This window comes from Cydia strobilella, chromosome 5 (assembly GCF_947568885.1).
Source record: "Cydia strobilella chromosome 5, ilCydStro3.1, whole genome shotgun sequence".
Classification (NCBI taxonomy): domain Eukaryota; kingdom Metazoa; phylum Arthropoda; class Insecta; order Lepidoptera; family Tortricidae; genus Cydia; species Cydia strobilella.
Genome location: NC_086045.1, coordinates 7,013,408 through 7,038,844, shown reverse-complemented (window position 1 = coordinate 7,038,844; position 25,437 = coordinate 7,013,408). Strand labels below are relative to the sequence as shown.

Below are 25,437 nucleotides of genomic sequence, written 5' to 3'. Positions count from 1 at the left end.
AACTGATTTAGCTGTTTTTCCATTTAGTTTTGTTGTAAATTGTAAAACCCTAAAATATAGCTGCTAAATACAATATAATCATAATATTTGACGACCGGTCTGGCTTAGTGGGTAGTGACCCTGCCTGTGAAGCCGATGGTCCTGGGTTCGAATCCCGGTAAGGGCATTTGTTTGTGTGATAAACACAGATATTTGTTCCTGTGTCATGGGTGTTTTCTATGTATGTATGTATGTATGTATGTATGTATGTATGTATGTATGTATGTATGTATGTATTTGTAAATGTGTATATCGTCGCCTAGCTCCCATAGTACAAGCTTTGCTTAGTTTGGGGCTAGATTGATCTGTGTAAGATGTCCCCTAATATTTATTTATTTAATATAATTAATATTTATCTTTCCTCTGATGAGCCAAAATAGTGTGTAATGTGGAGTCTTGCAAGTTCGCACTTCGCGCCTCCTTTGACGCGGGCCGAAAAACCGACAAAAAACGGGGTAACAAGGCGCGAAAAGCGAACGTAAGGCTCAGGCGTGAACAATCTGCGAAATCGACGCCACGCTCGCGTTCGCGGCTTCGGGCCGTGATATTTACGCGCACGAGTGTGGAGGGCCCTTAATACTTCAAACATATCTTATGCTAGCGCAATAAAAAGGGATAATATTTATTTATTTATTTGAAATCGGATTTTTTTTATTAACCTAAATATTATATTTTATTTTAATTGATACAACTATAGGTAAAATAAGTAAGTAACTATAGGTAATAATGATTCCGACAACGAAGGAAGGACCGAACGTAAGGAGTTTTTCTCTAGTTAATTTATATGCGATGAAGCCCTTAACTGAATTTCAGTTGCGCACGTCTTCAAGTCTACAATAATACTCATTGATAACACAAGCACGCCGCGAACTTCAACATGTGACAAACTTACTTCCTCAAATAAAAAGCAAATAAAAAAAACACCTTATCCCAATCGCGTAAAATTCAAATTGGCGTAATTCTACAATACTCAAAAGTTGATTGCAAGATGTTACGAGATCGTTCTCGGCGATGCTACGAAAAGGCTTGTGTGTGGTCGAGACGATACTGTAGTTATGTCTTTTGGGTTGTAGAACGGAGCTGATGCAGGGCGCGTGCGCTGTTTATACTGCAGCTTGCCGGCGAACCTGAAGCAGGCCGTTCCGGTTCGCAGTCGATAGCCAGTTCCCGAACGGGGTTGTCGCGCCTACATTTTACCCCCTGTCGCGTAGTACGAGTACGATCTCGATTTGTTTCAACAATTTTTCCTAGACTATTATCGTTTCGTGGTGAGTGTTAGACATCTCAAGCGGTTGAATGCGGAATGTAGGTAAGTAAACACCTGATGAACTCTTAGGAATTAAAAAGTTTCAGCTACTTTTTAATCTGACTTGTGAAATTTGATTTTGATTTCTTGGGAAACCTCCATATTTTTTTTGTAACATGGTTTTTGAAATATTACGGTCCGGTCGGTATGTTTATTTTTGTTTTTTATTTTTCGTGTTTTTGAAAACTGTACTGAACTTTGGTTTGCTTCTGTTTAGCGTAAAATAAATAACTTATTATTGAACATTTATTTGCTAGAACTTATATTAAGATATATTTATATTAAGAATAGGCAGCTATTCATAGTTACAAAGATGTGAGTTACATACAGTGTGTAAATCCTATACGGGCGAATATTTAAACGGTGGTACCTAAGCATAGAACCTAAGAAGTATATTGAGATAACTTTTGCTTAGTAATACAATGAAAATATTAACCATAGAAAATAATTCGGCCCGCAATGTAAAGCAAGACAGAAGTTTCGAGATACGAGCTTTTTAAAGTAACTGTCAACGCTTGTTGGCAGTTACTATAAAAGGCTCGTGTTTCGTAATGTTATGTCATGTTATATCTCGTAATGTTTGCAGTACATTACGACTCGGCTAATTTTCAAAAAATAACCTAGGGTTCATTAAACTGAGTTAAAGGGGTTTAAGTGAAACTTGAAAAAACTTTTTAATGAATGATTACTCGGATAAATTGTATATCTGGTTTAGTTTATTGCCCGTATTGGATTAACACACTGTATAATAATATATCCTTGCAACTCTTATGCCATAGGCAGTTCGTGTAAATACTGTTCAATTATCATTCTGCTTTCTTTTTGCGTCTAGTCATGAAGTTAATTCGGTATTTACCAATCATTTTACCATTTTTGTAAAATCTGCCAATCGCGCCTTAAACTATGAAATACTATGTACCGACAATTGTAAGTAAATAAATAATGTATAATATGTGTTTATTAACAATTAATTTTGAAAAATGTAACTCATATAATAATTGAGTTGCTAGAGTTTAAGGAAATTATAATTTATCAATTAGGTAAGTTATTAATAAACCATAATATAATTACCTAAACGCTATTACGTGCGTTATTTTGGTACAAGTTTCATAATTTCTAAAATTAAATCATAGTTTAATAATTATATCAACCACCTGTGGAAGGTCCCTTTCGCTGAAAATCTCAGACCTAATTTTTTTTTACTAGATATCGGTCAATAAGTAAATATAAATTAACGTACTCAACCAATTTTATTGGATGTTGGATGTCATTTTCGAAGTTACGTTTATATATATTTAAAACATAATTGTTAGGAACAGGCTTTTTTCACGACTATATTTTTTATTAAAAAGTTAATAGTTAACTAAACACCAATGATTTTATTTGCGGAAGATAATTATATTATGTTGTTAAATTTTCGAATTTAAACTATCGTGAGACATACTAACTCTAACTTAGCGGTTTCACTCACGTATTTTTAGTCACTCGCGCGACATGTTTCGAAAAGCCTAATCAAAGAGGTTTTGTCAAATTTTCTTAAATTATTATTTTTTGTACTATATACTATATACTACGTTTGATGCAAAACGTCATTTTACACAAATCGTCCGTCTAAGTACTCCTAGTCCCACAGTAACCTCAATGAAGTTTGTGTTGTGGATACTAGACGACAAAATACATATAATATGAATAGTAATAGTAATAAAACATCCATTACTCACGAGCAAATATCTGTGATAAACACACAAATAAACGCCCTTACCAGGATTTAAACTACTGACTATGCTAGGAAGCTGTCAAAATTAAATATAAAAATAATAATAAAAATAGCCACAACCGAATACAGAACCTCCTCCTTCTGGGTAAATAAGTCGGTTAAAAGGGAAGTGATAGAAAATGGAACAAAAATAAATCCGTAATAAATTGTTGCCATGTTTAAGCATTTTACGGCAAAAATGTGACAGTTACGTAGGAAGTGGCACCTTCATTTATTTTCTACAATTCCTTGTCGGACTATAGCTTAGCTGCTCAGTGCGATTTGGCCGGTGTGCTGAAAGGTCGCAAGCTTGAATCTTGCTTGACGCGGTTAAATTTTTAATTTCTCTTTTAATAATAAAACAATTCTTCTGTCGCCAATATTACACATAGACCACATTACATTTTCTTCTTCCTCTTCCTTCGCTTATCCCACCTAAGTGGGGTCGGGTCTCCTTGTCATTTTGCGCCATCGCCAGAGTAGTCGATTCTGGGTTCTTTAGGTCAGTTATAATATTGGGCCACCATGTGGATATTGGTCTTCCTTTTCCTCTCGGTTGTTCCGGAAGGTTCAATGCAATATTGACGACATGGTCTTTTCCTCTTCTCTGTATGTGGCCGTACCATCTCAGTCGGGTTTCAAGGAATTTTTCTCTAATTGGGGCTACCTACTTTGAAACTTCCGCGGACGTATTCGTTCCTTATCCGGTCTAGTCTCGTTGACATGCAAGAGTTGCTCATGAGATTTATTTACAGCCCAGCATTCCGACCCATACAAAAAGGCTGTTCTCACTGTAGTTTTGTAAACTTTTCCTTTTGTTTTTATGGGTAAGTATATGGCTGTCACATAGGACCCCGGACAGGCTTCGCCACTTAAACCACGCTGCTTGAGTTCTATGAGAGACTTCTGCATGTACCTATATATCTGCGTCAGATGTTATAACTGATCCCAAGTATTTAAACCTTTTTAACTTCGGTAGAGGTAGGTCGCCGTGTCGCCGATGTATACATTTTTGTCAGTTTGGGCATTAGAAGCAAAGCAGTGCATATATTCGGTTTTGCTCCTGCTTACACGAATACCATTTTGTTCCAATACCTTAACCCAAGACGTAAGCTCTCTTTGCATATCTTCAGCGGATTTAGTGGCGAGTACTATATCGTCTGCATAAAGCATGCACCATGGTAGTGGCATTTGAAAGTCCTTTGTAACATAAAGCAATAATTATTATTATGGTACTATACTGTGCATGTTAGTCTAAATTGTTCAGGTATCTATATGTACCTACTTACTTATGTTTAGTTCGATTAGAATAAAGAATAAAAGATTTCATGTCATGTCGAAACGTGTTAAAAAAATCGTAGAAAATTTTGTAACAGCTAAATTAGAGTTTTCTTTTTCCGAGAAAAACGTAGGTACCTAATATTTAAGGCAAATCTCTCTTCTTCTTCTCAATAGGTAACAGCGAATAGAACAACGTGCAAAAAGTATCCGTCGCCCTCTGTCTAATTTTGCAAATAAATACCTATATATTTTATAATTCCCTTTTAAAATTATCATTTATTGTCTCAACCCAAACAAAATATTAACTGTAAGATTTCAAACAAAAATAACAAAAACAAATTCAAATGAATTTTTCTTCTTACTAGTTATTAAAAGTGATTTTATATATCTTATGTTTGTAATAACTTAGTTCAGAGAGCTTTTTTTTAGATAAAGATTGTATAAATATGTGGAGCAGACCGTACTTATTGCTACGGCACCAAACCTTTTTTATTTATTTTTTACTAATACAAAACATACCTACATTTAAAAAAAAATGACAGCGAACAAAGCCCCCTAGGGCTGAACTGCCGCTGTAATGAGAATGAAACTAAGATGTTTGATTACCTATTAGGTTTATACATTTTATAAAGGATATTTGTGAAATTGTGCCTGATAAAAGTGCAGGATTCTTTTACCTGGCAAATGCCGTTATCCTGGCCTTTCCCAGGGTTCGCTTTCCTAGTTGCATTTCTCCACTTTGCGCGATCCTGGGCGTCCTTTCGTTCGAGCCCGTTTACGCTCATGTCGGCTTTCACGATAAAAGTGCAGAATTATAAAAACATACTTCTTCTTTTGTCGCGACCTTTTCCCATCTACTTGGGGTCGGCCCTCCTTATCCTTCTCTTCCACTGTGCTCGGTCTTGAGCTGTGCAGGCGTCCAATCCTAATTGTTTTAGGTCTTTCTCGACCGTCGTAAGCCAAGTGGTGGGTGGCCTTCCAGGTCCCCGTTTCGTCGTTGGCAAATCTAGGGCTAGCTTTACCATATGGTCCCCTGGCCGTCTTTGGATATGGCCGTACCAGCGGAGGCGGTTTTCTTTAACTTTTTCTGTGATAGGCAGAACCTTAAAGCTTCCCCTGACAAACTCATTCCGGATTTTGTCTAACCTGGTGACACCCGCAGACCAGCGAAGCATCCGCATTTCAGTTGTGTGTAGTTTGTTGAGGTGCTGTTTGGTAGTAGCCCAACATTCTGACCCATACAGCATTGCGGGACGTACAGCAGTTTTATACACATGGCCTTTCGTTTTTATTGGAATTTTTGTGTCACACAGAACCCCTGTAAGTTGTCGCCATTTGAGCCAGCCAGAGTTGGTTCTATTTGTTACATCCACATCAATTTTTGCATCGTTACTAATTACAGAACCGAGGTACTTAAATTTAGTTACAGTAGGTACTTGAGTTGTCCCAATAGTGAACTTTACGCTATCGGATGTTGTGATACTGTCAAATATACATGACATGTGCTCTGTTTTCTTTCTGCTTATTCTCAGCCCATTGTCTTTGAGTGCCTCTACCCAGGAGTTGAAGTTGTGTTGAAGCTCGTCCACGTCATCCGACATTAAAACAACATCGTCTGCGTATAAAACATTCCAGGGTAGTGACTTTTGGCATTTTCTTGTAAGATAGTCCAATGTTGTATTAAAAAGCAGAGGGCTGAGAGTAGAGCCTTGATGCACTCCGACCTCCAGTTCGAACCTTTCACTGATACCAGCTGGACTTAGCACCTGTGTGGTGACCGCTGTGTACATATCCTGGATTAGATTCACATAGCACTCGGGCACTAGTTGTTGTCTCAGTGCTTCCCAGATCAGGTCCCGTGGTATGTGGTCAAACGCTTTCTCCAGGTCTATGAAGATCATGTGGAGATTTTTGTGGTTCGCTTTTGTCTTCTCTAACATTATTCGAACTGTCTGAATAGCATCAGCTGTACCTTTTTGAGCCACAAAGCCACACTGATTAGGCGTTAGTGTTATAATGTTGTTTAGCCTACTGTTAATAACTCGTTCCCAGATTTTCATAGTATGTGTCATCAGTTTGATCGCTCTGTAATTGCTGCATTCTCTTACATCGCCTTTGCCCTTGTAAAATGGAATTAAATAGCTATTTCTCCACGAGTTTGGTATGTTTTGACCCTGAACAAACTTATTGAAGAGTCTGTATAGGAAAAGAATGCCTTCTTCGCCTAAGTGCTTAAAAACTTCGTTAGGTATTTCATCTGGGCCCGGTGATTTGTTGTTTTTAGATTGCTGTATAGCTCTTTTAACCTCCTGAGGTTCGATCGCCGGGATCGGGCCATAAGTTACATTTGGACGATGATAATTGTGGTTTCTGGGATGCGTTATATTAAGAAGCTCTTTGTAGTATTCCGTCCACCTATCTTTGATATCACTGTCTTTAGTTAAAAGTGTGCTTGTTTTATCGTTTATGTATTTTACCGACGAAATATCTTTTGTATTGTTATGACGCATTCTCGCTACCTTATGGATGTTAATATCTGTGTCAGCTGACTGAAGTTTTTCATATAATTTGCTATTTGAATCCGCCACTGCAATTGCCACCTGCCGTTTAGCGTTTTTCTTACTGGCTCGGTACGCTTCAAGATCCACTTCTTCCTGTGTGGATTGCCATTGTTTGAATGTGTCTTTCTTCGCAGAGATGGCATCCTTAATGTTTGAGCTCCACCAGTTTGTTTCTTTGTTAGGACCTTTTCTACTTCTTGTTCTTCCGAGATGTTTTTCCGCTGCCGTTATGCAGGTTTTCTCAAAGTTACTCCACATTTCGTTCGCTGAAAGGTTTTCACCGTCGTTCAAATTGAGGTGATCTTTAAGGTCCTTTAAAAGAGTTGTCCTGCTGGCTTGGTTATATCGCTCCACTTGATCTTGGGTATTAGTTTCTTACTCAGATTAATAGCTTTTGGCAGTTTATAGACCGCTACCAGAAGTCTATGTTGGGTTGTCAGTGGCTCTCCAGGGATGATCTTACAGTCTTTGTATTTTCCCAAGTTGGTGCGTCTTGTCAGCATGTAGTCGATTTGTGTACTATGTCCGCCACTTTTGTAAGAAATTAAGTGGGTTTCTTTTTTCTTAAAGAAGGTGTTTAATATGGCTAGATCGTACGTGGACGCGAACTGCAGTATGGTTTCTCCATCAGTGTTTCTTGTACCATATCCGAATCCACCATGCCATCTATCATAACCTGTACTTCTTGTGCCAACGTGACCATTCAGATCTCCTCCCAGATGTAGCATTTCACAAGGTGGAATTGCAGTAATAAGATTATGTAGGTCTTCCCAAAATGCCTCCTTTTCGCTGTCAGAACAACCCGTTTGTGGTGCATAGGCTGATACAATATTAAAGCAAGGCTGATTCTCCAACGCTATTTTTACTGACATTAATCTGTCGCTGACCCTCTCAACTTTAACAAGTCTATTGGTCAAATCCTCCGACAGGACAATGCCTATGCCATTTCTGTTCGCCAGGGATCCATTATATAAAAGCTTATACCCTTCGCCGATCTTTCTTGATTTTGACCCTTTCCACTTGGTCTCTTGAACACAACATGCATCTATTTTCCTTCTTTTAAGGACGTCGCTGAGTTCAGCACTTCTGCCTGTCATAGATCCAACATTCCATGTGGCCAGTCGTAGAGATGCGCTTGTGTAACTTCGACCGTCGCTTCCGGGGGACGCCCTAGTATAGCAGCCTCGATCGTCGCTTAAGGGGGACGCCCTATTGGTTAAACGTTTTTCTTTAACTTGCACTTTCATTAGGATAAGGAGATTTGTAATGGCTTTGTAGTTTTACGGCCGGTTGCCACCTGACGCCAAGGCAGTAATCCTTCTTAGGACTGCGAGCGCCGCCGTTGGACAGTGCTTGTCTCCTCCGCCGCCAACTCTTTTGCATTGTCCTGCCTGACAACACAACTCCAACACTGACCTAGGTCCCTTATCTTCAGGGTTAGCTCAGCCCTGGGCCCCTGCCCCCATAGCCAGGCGCCTATATGGATGGCGGCGCCAACTCGCCATGTCACAGCGTCGTTATCGGATATTGTGAGTTTTTCTTGGAGATGCACATGCCACCGTACAACCCACCCACATCCTGATGACCCTGCCGCCTCGGTCCGGGACTGCTTATTTGGTATTGAAAATAACCTTATTCGCAGCTATCCTACATACTATAGGATGATTCCACTATCCGCCACCTGTGGACCCGGTAGTTAGCTGAGGCTCGCCACTACAGAATTATAAAAACATAATCTATTTATAATCTATCTAAAACACAAAGCCGACCCTAACACGTAACTTTATGAATCAGGTGAGAAAATATTATAAAGTGGAAAATTTCGAGGCATTATATAGAAAGTAAACAATTGTTCAGGTCGGGGATGTCCCTTTGTGAACGCGTGCTAATGCTTGTTATTGTTAGAGATTCCATTAAGTTAATCTACTTCTATCCGAGACATTGTGCTAGTTCCATAACAAACTGGCCTTGGAAATTTAAACAAAGCCTATCCTAGTATCCTATCATAACATAAATATCGTACAGTCAGCATCAAATATATTTATAGTGACGGCCAAGTTGCCAAATATATCGTAACACACCTTCGTCACCATACAAATAAGGGTATATTTGGCCCTCAGAAGATTTGGCCACTTTGGCCGACACTAATACCTATATTTGTTGCTGTACATAAAATAACTTTGTATATTAAAATTGTTATCTTGATAAATGCTATTAAGTAGTAGAGTAGGTATGTATATTCGGACCAAGTTAACTCTGCACCAGCTTTGACGTGACAAAATGTTCCGAAACCCTTCATATTTTCATAGAAATTTAACGTTAACCCAGATTTTTCCAAACTTTGTCATTGCAAATTCTGTACATAGGTTAGCTTGCTCTCACTCTACCTACTTAATCTAAAAAAATAGGAATTAGACCGGGAAAAATTGCAGTTTCCCAAATCTATAGTTCCGATGAAAGCACTCTATACTGAGAGTGCTTGGTGTGCAATCTAGTTAAAGAAGTAAAGTGGTAATGAAAGAGCTAGTTTCTAAAAAAACTACTAGCAATTTTCGTTTTTGTTCTAACGGACGCAATAGGAATGTAGAAATGGTATTTTTTTCGTGGTGATATCTACTGTACACTTACTCAACGTCTACGTTTTTTTTCCAAAAATCTCATCAAATTTTATAAATAAATATAATTTTATTTTGACGCTACGGTGGTGGTGGTACGTACGCGGTACGACACAATCATACATATCTTACCTACACACAATAACTTACTTGTACATACGTACATAGACTGCTAAAATCAAAACCCTTCTCGTAGTTGTGTACAAATACTTACATGCATACATAATACATAGACTGCCAAAATCAAAACGTTTCCCGTATTTGGGTAAAGATAAATAAATAAATATTATACGACATTATTACACAAATTGACTAAGTCCCACAGCAAGCTCAATAAGGCTTGTGTTGTGATTATACTTAGACAACGATATATACATATAATATATAAATACAGAAAACACCCATCACTCAGAAACAAATATCCGTGCTCATCACACAAAATAAATGCCCTTACCAGGATTTGAACCCAGGACCATCGGCTTCATAGGCAGGGTCACTACCCACTAGGCCATGTAGACATGTCGTCCAAGATAGAGTGAGGGAATTGAATGATTTGATGATCAAAGCACAGTTTTGTATTTCAAATCTCTTTTTACCCCTTCCTAGTTTAAACTCCAAAAACACTGAAATAGCCGAACCCTAACAATTACCTAAGCGACGGCAGGGTTGTCTCAGCCTTGTATGAGTTACATGTTTACTTACCTTCGAATGGGGTCTGCTATCTTGTTGACTCAGTCAGTGCCAACCCTGGAGTGGATTACAATTGAAGCCGAAGTAAGCTCTGCTAGGGTTGAACATTTTGATAAACCCAGTCTTTGTTCAATGTACCGAGTCCTTCATTTACATTTCACGCGGCGAATGTTTGAATTAGAAATTCCCTTAATATTTTAACTATTTGGTACCTGAGACTCGTCTGTTTAGGTATTGGGAATTGGGAAGCCAGATTAATAGAAGTTAGAAAGGTTTGGAAATTATCAATAGGTAACTATTTCATGTTTAATAATTAAATGTGTTATATTTAACATAAATAATTTCTTATTCATAAAGCCTAAAAACTCACATAAAAATATGAACCATGAAAACAATACACTTCTTGTTTGGGCAGTCGTGTAAAAACTGTAAAGAAAGTAAACAGTTAAAACTGAATCGTAATAAATGAATGATTATAACGTGGCAACAATAAAAAAACATGAAGCGCACAATTTATTGTGTCAAAAATATCACAAAGAAGAAGTTAAGGAGGTTCTCAATTTGTGAACGCGATAAAATAAACAAAAAAATCCACAAAGGGCTGAAGGTGCCCCAAAAAGCATTTTGATCCAATTAAAAAAGCTCTTAATTCATTTCTATTTCATTTCGTTGACAAAAGAACATGAATAACAATCGTGCCGTTATCGCTAATAAGACATCGTTAACCTTAAATGGACTCTTTCAGCACCCGAAACCGGGCCTGCATAGAAAAAACAACCTAATTTTACGGACTAGGGGACTAAAGTCGGGCTTATTTGTGTGGTTCGTAAATAGTAATTGGAAAACGATTTATAATAGGGGTTTTTTCTTCACTCTGTCTTCAGTCCTTTTAGTTACTCCTTAATATACATTATATTGTCTGCGGATTCCGTACCTCAAAAATGTCTATTAAAAATATTAGCCTGTATTATTATTTTATAGTATTATATCTAAAGATTGCTACGAACCCCATTGTACAAAATTGTATTAATGAATTTCATTATTTTCGTTAGTAAATAAATCACTCGTAACTTAATCTTAAGATTCCTCCACTGCCCTAATTAATTCATGGACCTAACCGAGCGGGACAATTTATATGCCCTGTATCCCTCGCTTACCAAACGAATCAGTAACTCAACGAATCAGTAACCCAGTACATTTGAGATCTCCAGGTCCGTAACAATTATGGGTGATGGGGCATCATACTTACACTGGTGCTCGTGAGCTATGGGAATGTACTTAAGCTTAAAGGGAGGCATTATCGTCGTAAAGTCAGGGATTGTCGCCTTCATATTTAGCCATTTTAAATTGTCGTGTCGGAGATTACTAGGGTATCATACAATTTAAAGGCTTAAATATGTTTAGACATTAGAACGTTGCAACTTAAAAAAATTGACTTAGGTAATAGTAGTCTATATAGTATCTTTCTCACCGTGATGAGATGCAGACTTTAAGCGAGAGAAAACGTTTAGGGCCAGCTCCTAAAAACATCCTTTTACGGTAAATTATGAAAGCCCGGTTAACTCTAATAGGGCCACGGTAACATAATTATATATCAATTTGTTATTCGGCAGCCATTAGGTGGTACAAAGAGACATTAAGTATGTCGCCGCGCCCCGATGCTATCGCCACGCCTGTGGCAAGATTGATTGATACAATATGTTATTCCCGCCTTGGCGTTTCTTAAGCATGTCTACTCGATCGAAGTGAAAACTACCTACTAGAAGTCTGATCCCTAAATATACATAGATGATATCATAATACAAATTTTAAGATTACATTTAATATGAATAATCTGAAACGAACAATCGTCCAGGGAAGGAACTTTAATCTAGAATGTGCAAATTGTTGCTTAAAAATTATATGATATACAATTGCCATGAACCGGGAAGACACGATAGGGTTACGGAACTTACTTAATACACAAACAAACAAGTAAAAAAAAAGCATTCCATTATCTCAACAATCAATTCATTTATCTATTTACCTACTTGTATTAAACTTTATTTTACCACCACCACCACCTACGGGAGAGCGGTGTCTCTTGACAGAAGTGTCATGTACGCTTAAAAAGAGGCACCAGCCCGGTTATAATTACGTTTGTTTGTGCGAACTCAATAAACATTTTTATTTATTTATTATTTTGTTACGTCTGACCGCACTCTGAGGGGTGATTATGTACCTTATTATGTAGGTCATACTGAACAACTTTTACTATGGAGCAACCTCGAAAACGCAAAAAATATATAAATTTTAGCGAATCATAATTTATTGTCAATGTTTTCTATGGAACAGCAGATTTGATTTCAGGGTAAGAATAAAGTACAAATGGCGGATTTAATGCCTAAGGGCAATCTTAATTGTTTCCTACGACAAAACTATACGAAAATAAAATATTCCGCGTCAAATTGTTTTTTTTTTCTTGTATGTATTGTAATCGAATTTTCTACTGTTGTGTACTTTATATCTTAACAACGATGCTAATTAACGTATCTTAACCTTAGTCACAAAACCCTAAATATTATTAAAGAACACACACGCAGAAACAGAAACGTGACAAATTGCAGCGCTCTCCCTTGTCGGAACTATTCTATATATGTAGATAAAGTTTTCGTACTGTTAACTTAATTTATAGCCCGAGGCGGAGGGTCTTTTCAGAGATCCTTGCCTTAGCTGTAAATTGTTTTGTTCTTCTTTTTCACAGTCACAACATATACAGCGTGCTAAACATAATATATACCTATACAGAAAACTTCTGTCGCTATCATTGGCGAACTCCTTTACATTCACAAATATTGAGAAAGGACATTTTTATAGCGTTCCTTTCTAAGGGAAGCTTTTCATTAAATACATAACGTAATAGTAACATAACATAACGATTCTAATAATAAATAATAATGATAATGATTCTAATTCTGTGACGGAACCTCCTTTATTGTATCTCGACTCACGTCTCGGGAAATCAGATGGAGATCGTGTTACCGGAGGAAGGAATCGGTTCAGTCTCCGACGCAACTGCTTTGAAATGAACCTTACTCCGCAAAAACAGCACCCTTCCTAGACAATTCGGTATTAAGTATTATTTTCGGTATAAATTAAACGTAGGTGAATATATAGGTACAATGACCACAATATGGGGCATTTTCTATGAAAAGGGACCTTATTGTCGATGGCGCTTACGCCGCACAACATCGCGCGGCATTGTATTTATATCGGAGCATCGTTTATAATGGCGTAAGCGCCATCGACAATAAGGTCCCTTTTTATAGAAAATACCACATATTTGTTCAGCAACTTTAAAAATAACTTGTGTTTTGATTTTTAGCACACTTTAAAGTTTATTCTAAGACGCAATATGTCACTAACCTTAATTAATTTTAATTTTAGTTTTACCTACTAACACAATATGGATCAAATGATTTAAAATAAATAATTGAATTGAATAGAATTGCGATTATGGTATGTGAGACGTGATGATGATGGCGTACATTGAAGATAGTATTTAATTTGTATGAAAAATTGGAAGTCTAAAGACTACATAATTTTTGAAAGTTATTTAACAAAAGTGTGATCGTTTGAGGAGTACAATCTATGTTTTAATTATTTGTTCGTGTTACAGGCCACAGGCCCCACCCGGTATAAGAAAATAGTCTGTGGTAAAAAATGTGCCTCCATCACAACAGAAATAGTGTTATACAAAATACAAAATACAAATACAAATGTTTATTTCAAAATTCGCTACACTATACACACTATGATTCGAGGATAGAAATTACACTGTGCAGTACAACTGAAAAAACTTATTTTTAATTTAAAAAAAGATTTATATCAGAATAATATCAAATAAGGTTAGGTGACATAAGAGAAACTATGGGACAAGAGAAACGCTTGTAGGAAAATTAACAGTTAGAGATACTTAAAGATAATTAAAAACTAAATTAATTGATAATACTAAAAATAACACTAATACATAACTAACTAGGTACCTTTAAACAAAATTTCCTTAAACATTACTTACGTAGAAAGTATTAAGTAGAGTTGATTTTTTTTTTAAGCTGACCGTTTAGGACTATGAGCTCCCATAGTCCTAAACGATCAGCTTAAAAAATGTAACTATACCTCATACGGTTTCTCTTGTCCCGTGCAAAATAAACTATGTTTCTCTTACCCCATCTGACCTTACTAAAATCAGAGTACAGAGATTATATTACTATAATAACTTATAATATATCACTTCAGTGTAAATATAACGTAAATCAAACATTCAACACTACACAAACTTATTAAAGTCGAATATGGATCTACAAGAGTGGCAACTGCGAACACGGTTTATTATTTGATATACGGTTATCGTAAAAAAGTCCTAACACCCGACCGCGACCTCGTTACGGGAACCTTGTCACAGTTAGTATGCGACCACATTTTATTACAGTTATAGGAACCTCGTAATGGGTACCACATTGTAAGGGGTTCCGTGTTTTCAGTTGTAAAAGAAGTTTAAAAGTTCTAGAAGTTTTAGAGGCTCTTTTTGCCGACTTACAATGTTAGGAGAGTTAACTACACACGAGTAGGTTTTTAGATTCAATTGAAATTAGTGCTACGAAAAGTTTCCCGGAGTTGAAAAAAAAAAGTCCGCAGAATTATTTTTCAAATCCGCGCTCATGAGATTTGTATCAGGCACTTTATACGGAATAGTAACTGATAAAGTAGTCTAAAATAGCACGATTAATACTCGTTAATTACTTACTTCAATATTTATGGCTTATTAGAAGTTTAACAGGCATTATGATACAAACAATAGAATATTATGTAATTTTAGGACCAATAAAAAGTTAAATGAAAAACGTTGTACTTACCTACCCGACCCTATACCCACCTATTACTTATTAGTACCGCAACGTAGATGCAGAAAAACAACCTAAACATCAGTCACTTGTCTGTCAGTCTGTTCCCTCGTCTTTGGTCTGTCACAACTCAGTCCTATTTCTCAAAGTCCGTTTGATGTACAAGTTTCATTCGTGTAGATGTTCAAAATGTTCCTGGCTTCGTAACTAATGAACACTAATGGTAAGTACAGTTAGCTATGTACAATGTATAATACAATATATCTTAGGTATGTATTCGCCATACTATATTAAGTTATAGCGTTATTCATAAAGGAACTACAGTCTATAAGCCTCAATTAGGCTTATGTATTTGTAAGAAAGGGATAAAACATAAATTAACTAATTGAGGATAAGTTAAAGGAGATGGCGCTGCAGTCAATGTAAACACATCAGCTCCGAATTATTTTCGTTGTTAAAAATGGAAAGCTGATTGAGGCTTGTAAAGTTATATGAATAAAGTGGTAAGTAAATAAAATATTCTTTATAGCATCACAAATGAAAACAAATTAAGAAATAATAGAAAGAGTCCAATAATTATTATAATGGTTATGTCTACGGTTCATTTTCAAATAAATTTTCAAAAATATCTATCACGCTACTAATATTATGCGATAATAACTTTGTCTATCTGTTACTGTTACCTCTTCGCTCTCAAACCGCTGAGCTGATTGAGATGAAACTTGGTATAGAAATAGTAAGTCTCGGTAGGAGGTAATCAGAAAATTACCAGGACAGAGGCGAATTTCTTTGTATAAAAACTTGCAACTTTAAATGCATTTTTTATCGAAACTGCTGCAGTCTAAAATGAAGTCAAAATCAGCCCATCGACTCAATTTTTTGTAAGCTTTCTTATGGTACCCCACACGATTCTTACAAATAAAAAAAAATTTGGTTACCCCTCTCAACCCCCTAAATTTCCTCCTAAAATAAGAAATAAGCAGTTTTGACTTCTTTACGATATTAGTGGTGGTAATTGCTATTGTTTCAAATTTTTGGTATCTACCTCAAACGGTCTCTGAGAAAAACGCATTTAACCTGATTTGCAAGATCGAAGTGCTTTTCTCAAGAAAACAAGTGGTAGTTGAATATTAATTTTATTAAAAATAAACACTTTCAGGTTAAAATTTAAATGTCGTTGTTTATTTTTTTTAAGTGTATTTTTCTGCCAACAACACGCCAACCTATTTGAGACAGAGACAGGTAAATAGTCGTGGTACCAACATTATAAAAATAAATACTGATAATCTGTTTGGTTGTTTAATGGACATATGCCTTCATTTGATATGGCCATTTCAACTTTTTTTTAAAGTTTTGGAACTCGACAAATATAGTAGATTGTACAACAAGGGAATATAGCGATCCATTTTTGCCTGATGGACATTTATGCCTGAGTTATACACTCTACTTTTCACTGCGATTGTGAGTAAAATATTTATACAAAAATATCCAATATTGTAGCCATTGTAGATTATTTTACCGTATTTATTCAAGACTAGGGGTATTTAAGCCGGTCGGGGTCGGGGGCGCGCCGCCGGCAGGGCTGGCATTTGGTATGGCAGATTTTGGACTTTATTGCTAAGCCAATAAGGGTCGTAATAGATGATTTTACATTATGCTCTAGAACATAATAAGCAGCTTTATGTCTACGCACGACTTAAAGTCGAACTTTACGAGCATGAAAAGTGAAAATGTGAAAATTCGCGACAGCAATGTTGCATACAACATTGCTGTCGCGAAATCGAGACTGCAAAGCTTTTAACTTTTGAATTTTTACTGAACACAAACTCACTTCGCGACCTATTTTTTTAACCGGCAAAGTTTTTTTTTTAACTGACCATCATTTTCGAGAAAGAGTATATTAAATAACAAATTCGAATTATACAAAAGTGCTGCACTGCAATAGTCTTTGCACCTGGCGGGGACCATCTCCGGATGTATCATAACATTGTGCGCTTAGGGATGGTATCCGCCACGTGTTGCGCCTTGCTTTTAGATGAATTTGTCTTAAAGGGACTCTGTGCTGTTGGCTTCGGCCCCACGCATGCCTCTCAAAGGTCCGACACCCCATGGTCCCGAAATATGGTAAAACAGATTTATTTTATACTTACATCGATGTGATGCTCAAAGCAATAGTGTGTGTAACATTATGTTTGTTATCGTAAATCATTACCACACGTAAGAACAAGGTATTTGATATATTAAGCAATCAAATCTACTTAATTATAAATCAAATCGTAACAAAGCAGCGGATTAACTGAAAAATTAAATTATGACAATGATGACTTTGACAATTACGTGAGTGTCGAATAAATAGTGAAATACTATGGTTCCGGAACTTTCTTTCTTGATTTTCTTTCAGACGACTTTACAAATTCAGCCCACGAGAAAGGTCAAACTGAGGTCATAAGTATATTTGTTGAAACATCTTCAATCGTCGATTATTAATATCGCAGCAAATGTCAGAAACAGTTAGAAAACCTCAAATCTTGAAATTATTTCAAAATATAACATAAGAAAATGAACAGTCCTAATTATATCATCGACAAAACTTAAATTATTTATTTTGTTAGAAATTTTACCTGAGAACTTTCACGTAGAAAATTACCTATAATTTACGGTGGTAACTTATCGTAATTTTAGTAATAAGTAAACTAGTTGCTTAAGTTTTTTTTAAATTTCATTACATATTGTACTAAGTCCCCGGCAAGCTCGGTTCTCCATACAAATGTAGTTACGCTCTCATTTTAAAACGACTAGGTAGATTGCTCTGAAACATTGTACTTACAATAGGATACGGTATATCTAGGTCTGTAATTAGTCATTGTGAACTTCAATTCATTGCATTTTAAAGCGAGCTGTAAACTGTAAAGCTAAAAACTTAAAGGAGTTTAAAAGCAAGCGTAAGGGCACTACCTACCTTTTCTCGAAACGCTTTGGGTTTGGATAATACCAGAAATTCTCGGGATATGATGTCATTAGTGGACTTATTAAGCACAAAAATTTTCAATTACATAGCTCTTATACTTTAGATTTTATTCATATCTAAAAAAAACCGATTTCGTCACTCTCACTCACTCAGACACTGATGATCAACAAAACCTTTAGGGTACTTCCTGAAATCGTAGGAAGCTAAAATTTGGTAAGATAATCTTAATACACAAACAACAGAAAAATTCGAAAACTGGTGTCTAGATAATGACATGTATTTCAGCAGATTATTTAATTTTAATAGCATTTTATATGATAACAACGAATTACCCACAGTTATACCAGGCAGTTTTTGAATTAAGTAATATATATATCTTATAATCCGCTTTTCGCTGTTGTCTTTTAGCCATCGGTGTCGACTTGTCGGGCAATAGCGGGGCATTAAGCGCAATGCAGTTGTTAATTTTTGGCGTGGCATATTTAATTACCGGGAACAAGTAATGTAAATAGCATTTGGCCTGATTAGGTTTTTAATTATGAATAACTCTTTTGTGTGAGCTTCGATTTCGTTCTTGAGCGATGGGTTTGTTAGTTTTCTGTTAGGCTCACTGTCTGAAAGTTGTTTTGGGTTTGCTTCAATATATTAGTTTTAAGTGTCTGTGAAATGGATAATCCAATGTATGTACTTTTTTGTTGTTTTTTTTTGACATTTAGATTTAATCTAGTAACATTAGACTATCATTTTTAATATGTTTTTTTATCTTTAACGATCTTTTTGTGAAATTCTTAGTAATTAATTTGATGAAAAATAAAATGAAAAGATTTTATTACGTTATATGAAATGTTACATTACAGGGTAGCAGGTTGGGACTTCCTAATCTTCCTATTAAGTATAATATTATACCTGTATCAGGGAGCCCCGATCCTCCGTAGCAACAAGTTGTAGGTTAACAAAAACGGAAAGAAAACTTAAGCTAATACAATTTTATCTACATTTGTGTGTATGTGTGTGTGTGTGTACTTGATCTATATAATAACTAAATATATTATTATAAAATAATATTACCATCAATAAATTGCTCTGATAATTAGCTTAAAATAATATATATATATATATATATATATATATATATATATATATATATATATATATATATATATATTATTCACCATTCATCATAAGTATAAGTACTTGTTGGTAGGCCTACATGAATAAAGTATATTTGAACTGTGATCTTTGTGCGATGCGTCCATGAATATTCGGATAAATGTCACTGTCCCATTCCACGAATAGTCGCGGTATTGTCACTTTCTTTCTGAGTACCTATGTGTCTAAGCATGATGATGAGAAATAATAAGATCAAACCATGTTGAACACTCAAGAACAATGAAGGTATGTTACCTGTGTGTAAAGTAACCTGATGTTGATGCTATTGAATAAATCACAGTCATCCTAACCTGTTTTTCACCTCCATAACATATTAATTAATTGAACTGAAACCGTCGTGAGTCATATTAACATTAAACTAATTTTGTCGTTTGATTCACGTGTTGTTAGTTATCGTGACATGTTTCGGAGAGCCTGGGTCTCCATTTTCAAGCACTAGAGACCCACAAGAAAAAGGTGGGTTTCATATATTAAAATGGAGACCTAGTCAATTTTATTATTATGTAGACTAAAATGACATTTCATGTGTTGCTAGTTTTTTACGTCTTATAAATAGTGATGTGCTACAACCGGTACTAACCGAAAATAAACTATTGGGAGGTACTTATATTTGTTGATGAAGACGAGAGAAAACGCACTGAATACATCCGATTACTATACGAGTAAAGTAACGAATGTCGAATACGTAAACCAAAAATACCAAAATGGCGGCGATACGTCAATGTAATTTTTTTAATGTTTGAGTAGATCAGCAGTGAGTGGATTTCATTTATTGTTTGTTTCCTATCATGCATAGCGAGTAGATTTCATTTATTGTTTATTTTGAATCTAAAATTAATTTAATATTAAAAAAAAAGATGGCGTAGCTGTCAGGTGTAACAGCTCCTCCGTACAGTTTATAATTTTAAAATATTCCGCGTGGAAACCAACGTGAGTTTCTAATTTAATATTTATCGGTTATTCACAAACCGAAATCAAAGATCAGCACTGTTTGTTTTAAGCGGTCGCATTATTTCTATGTTTGACATTTATGGTTGTCATTTTAGTCTACATAATAAAAAAAAACAGACTTTAGGCTATCCGAAACATATCGCGCGAGAGACTTAAAACACGTGAGTTAAATCTTATAAGTGGTTTAGTCTTATTTCATGTTTTAAATAATTATAGTTACTATGAATGTTTTGTTAGGTTATTTATGGTTTGATGTTATTATATTTTATAACAGTCCCCTGGTATGCCGGCTAGTCCGGAGCAGGCATGTTCCTGGCTGGGTGTGGCGTCTCTTGTCTTGTCTTGTCTTGTCTTGGCAGTGGCAGCAGGCAGAGGCAGTGGAAAGCTAGAATCTGAGCCAAGTAAAATATAATGCATCGTACGAGCAAATCAAAAGACTGGCTCAGGAAAGAAAGGATTGGCAATTACTCCACCGACAAGAGCAAAGCTCTTAAGTTGTGATGATGATGATATTTTATAATTAAATAATCTCCGAAACCCAAACACAGGCAGGTGTTAGGCAAATAACTTCTCACAAAAGAAAACATCATTTGCTTATTTTTCAAACGACCTCATTTGAAAGGTTTCTTCTTAGGTGTTACTAAAACGTCGCTGTAACAACTGGAGGTGGGCTTCTTTTGTTTTGTCTTTGTTAAAATAAACATTGTTTCATATCAAAGACTAAACTTATTATTGTCTACGGATTTTCTATTTTCGAAATCCGCATATTATACGTCATAATTTCATAGAAGTTTGATGTTTAAAATAACACTCTTGCACTGCGTGTGCTATCAAAATCGCTGCAGACTTATCTTGGTCTAACTATATAAACTTGTCATCCAGCCTATTGCACTTGACCGTCGATCCAATCGGAGTTGTACATGCATACAAACTTCTATGCAGGAGTGGTACCCTTTCTGTGCAGCTGACTGTACATAAATAACGTAGTTCCGCTCTCATTTTAAAACTACGTGTTGGATTGTTATTAAACTTTGCACATACAATGACATGAGGTATATCTAGGTCCGAAATTAGTTTATATAGCTCTAGTTTATAAAACAAACGAAATAGAGCAAAAACAAGTTTTGTATGAAAAACTTATATTCGCTGTATTTTTTTAACTATGGTATGTGAAGCTACATAAACTAATTACAGATATAGATATACCTTATCCTATTGTAAGTACAAAGTTTCAGAGAAATCTAGCTAGTCGTTTTAAAATGAGAGCGTAACTACGTTTGTATGGAGAACCGAGCTTGCCGGAGACCCTTACCGGAGACCCACAAATTAAGTTTGACAAGCGCTTGAACTTTTATCAAATTTTAATCTTGTAGGTACTGATATTACTAACGCTGTCTTCTGTTTCAGGTATACTTTGTTTGAATATCTGCACAAGCTGATTATTATGGTAATAGTATTTTTTTTTTCAAAATTCTAAGCTGCAAGTGGCCGACGCCGGAAACGAACTGGCCTCTTCAGCTTAGGTACGCGCCTAAAACCATTACCTCCAAGCCACATGGTCAGGGTCATAGCGGGTTCGATTCCCGCCTCGGCCACCGGTGGACTTGGTCACTTTTTCTTTAGTGTATGATAATCTATTTAGTATTTCAGTTTATAATTTGTTTAGAGTAAAGAGTAGTAGAGAAGGAGAAGTCAAACTAGAAGATGGCGTCTCGTTTTAATTAATGGAGCAATTGACGTCAGCAGGCAATAGTGCCAACTTTATAATAAGTCAATAATATTATGTCAAATTATTTTATTTATTTATTTATTTTATTTTATTATTTAAGGAGTACCAACAGCTACAAAAACATTATGCTTATTTAGGTAACAATACAAAGCCAATTACAGGTACTCACAGATAGAAATTAAATAAACAATACCTATATCAAACTGCGCGCAATTTCGCACAATGCTATCACGATTTATAAATTTAAAAAACCGGCCAAGTGCGAGTCGGACTCGCACACGAAGGGTTCCGTACCATTACGGAAAAAAACAGCAAAAAAAAAACACGTTTGTTGTATGGGAGCCCCATTTAAATATTATTCTGTTTTTAGTATTTGTTGTTATAGCGGCAACAGAAATACATCATCTGTGAAAAGTTCAACTTTCTAGCTATCACGGTTCATGAGATACAGCCTGGGGACAGACAGACAGACGGACAGACGGACAGACGGACAGACGGACAGACGGACGGACAGACGGACAGCGGAGTCTTAGTAATAGGGTCCCGTTTTTATCCTTTGGGTACGGAACCCTAAAAACTATACAAAAAAAAACTAAATTTTATACAACTCAAAGTTTTATAGGTACATGTCAAAGCTTATCTATAATATAAAACTGTTAATAATACTAACAGTAAAAATAAAGGTTACGTAAATACTTAAGTACAATTTTATTATGCGTAATTATTAAGCGTAATTATGGCAAAATTGTAACTAGTGCGGGTAAGACACAGTCCTATGATCATGACACCTATGATCGACAGACTTGCTCGTTGATAAGGGTAAATTCGATTAGGGAAAAGTGACATATAGTTGGTTAAACCAATTTGTCAGTCAGTAACAACCAGGAAAATTATACTCATCACTTTCTTTTTGGCGCTAGTACTAGTGTAAGACAAAGATAGTATGAAATAAAACCATGAAAACGGATTATATAGCAATATTAAAGATAGTATGATTCTCTCTGTCTATGTTTGACAAACTTTAATTATATTCGTGGTATGTGAGCGAGACAGCGCTATACACGTATATAGCATATGAAGCAATGTAAGCAATGCGAAGACCGTCTTAGGGACCATCTGCTTGCAGAGTTGTATTTGCTTGAAGTAACCGCCCTGTGCCTCTAATACCGGCCTAATTCCTAATACCTGTCGATACAATTGGGCGCCTCTACATTAGTCCAATAGTATCAACGCTTTGATGTGTAATGAGCTCACGACGGCGCCTAATTGGTTCCTTTCATGAGTTTCAGCCGCATTATTTGATATTTTTGATAGAACCGTTCGGAGCCGTGAACCAATGAAAAGTTAGATTGGTAATTGTTATTTAAGCACTAAAATAACTATTTGAGGACTTACACAGATCTACCTGTCCCAAAATTAAGCAAAGTATAATATTTATGTCGATTTAGATTTTAGGCGGAGTCATGGGGGTCGAGAGGCTGTAGACCTCTAGTTAATGTTTATACACTTACAACTTTTTAGTTTCAAGCAGCACGATTCGCTATTGCGTGCTGTATGAATAATATAACGTAAGCACCGCCGCACACGTGGCAGCTGTAAAAAGGAGACGTGCGCGAGGACTGTAATCGCCCTAAACCGTGGTACGTGTGACTGGTCTTATATCATAATTATTATATTCCTACAATATTCCTTATATAATATTTGCTAATAACGAGTATGATAAAATGCAGTGACATAATTGCAGGAATTTAATGAACAAAATGTAATGTCCACTGTCTAACGAAGTCGATGTTTGCTGCTGAAAATGCATCAGATATCCCTTTACCGCATGTTATTCCATATTATGGCCGTTATAAATTCTACTATTGACAGCTATTCAAGTTCAATTTTAAACAAACAATTCTATATGTCATACAGTAAAAGGATATAGTTGGTAAAATAAACAAAGGAAATCACCTATCAACACAATTAACAACGGAGTATTTCCTACGTGTAACTTTGTGTGTTCCCGATATTTCTTTGCTGCACGTGCTATCTTTATGAAAAAAAAAACAATTGTTAGTGACAGTGACAGTGATAATAAAAATAACCGAGTTAGCTTGATACTTGATATCCAACTGTCTAATTAGCTGTAGTGACGTGTCGCGCAAAGTTCTGTGTCCCCTTAGTTAGAGATGCGTGTAAGTAATATTTCTTACCGTTAACTTTCGGTTTTCTTTGTCTTGTTACACTTGTCGCATTTTCAGAACCAGTGTTGACCCATTAGATAATGAAAACACTATTTATGCTATAGGCGCGGCGGATTCGAGTGACCGCAAACACCAAATATTGATTCGGCTATTCAATTGTACCTACTCCATTAGGGGCTTGATATCGATGACTCGTTAGGTGTGGGAACACCTAACGAGTGTCAGTGGCTGACAGAAGCAAACTTCATTTTCTCAAACACGCAATGAAATATTGTCGTCATGTCTATTGATCTAGAGTACCATTGAATAATCATAGAAATTCAGATTCCTTGTTAATTGTAGCTAGTGTGTGATACCCTTAAAAGCGTGATATCAATAGCACAGACAAAATTTGTCTGAAAAAAAAAAACATTTCCGTGGGAAAATTGAAAAACTTTTATTGTCTATAATATTGTCTTCGGTTACCGCGATAGTTACTCATGAAATAAAACTATGAAAACGGATGATATCGCGTATATTATAAATTCAATATACGCGATATAATCCGTTTTCATAGTTTTATTTTATTGTCTAATTTCATTTTACTGTTTGTTGTTGTTTTATTTCATTGGATGTTTGAAAAAACAACTATAATATCATATGCCTATCCGACTTAGCCACGCTCAGCCCTCATGTATAATATCCTCATGTGTAATATGTAAGCCGGTTTTCCCGGTTTCTGCAGTAATGTACATTGTTAGACTTGATTCGATTAAGTTAGGTACGGATTAATGTTGTTTAAGGTGTAATAATGTTAGTTTAATATGAAGCGAACTAACGTGGAATTGTGCAGCTAATGAAGAATAAATCTTAAAACGCGTTTAACTATTTGTGACGTTCCACAGGAGAAGGTACCTACGTAGCATGGTATTAGTATTGGAGCGTCGGTAATAATAGTGTAAGTTCCAACCACCATAAGGTACCTTTACCCGTGGAACATCACATTTATAGCACTCTTCTGATATTGCCAAAATCGGGGTCCCTTTGTTTGACATAATTATTGAAAGTCATAATGTAATGATTGTCATATTATCATTAGTCATAATTCTGTAACCGTTAACTTTTCAGGATTTTCCTCAGGTTATCCTATAGATAGGTTAGCTTAGGTTAGGTTTGTTTTATGGCAATCCTGAAAAGTTACGCGTTTCTGAAAAAAAACAAATTATGACTAACGAAAATGTGGACACACAATACATTATGACTTAAAACTATATGGGAAACAATATAGACCCGGCAAAATCACCATAAATTTGATGGAAG

The 25,437-nt window shown here is 35.9% G+C and overlaps 1 protein-coding gene across 1 annotated transcript in view; it reads left to right on the top strand.

Annotated features, from left to right (window-relative positions):
• Window positions 1-814: 814 nt before the first annotated feature.
• The window catches only part of LOC134741368 (protein O-mannosyl-transferase TMTC1-like), a 153,102-nt gene continuing 128,479 nt past the window's right edge, over window positions 815-25,437 (top strand). The window contains exon 1 of the mRNA XM_063674125.1: window positions 815-1,344. The gene's annotated coding sequence lies outside the window, so the exon portion shown is untranslated. The remainder of the gene's footprint in view (window positions 1,345-25,437) is intronic.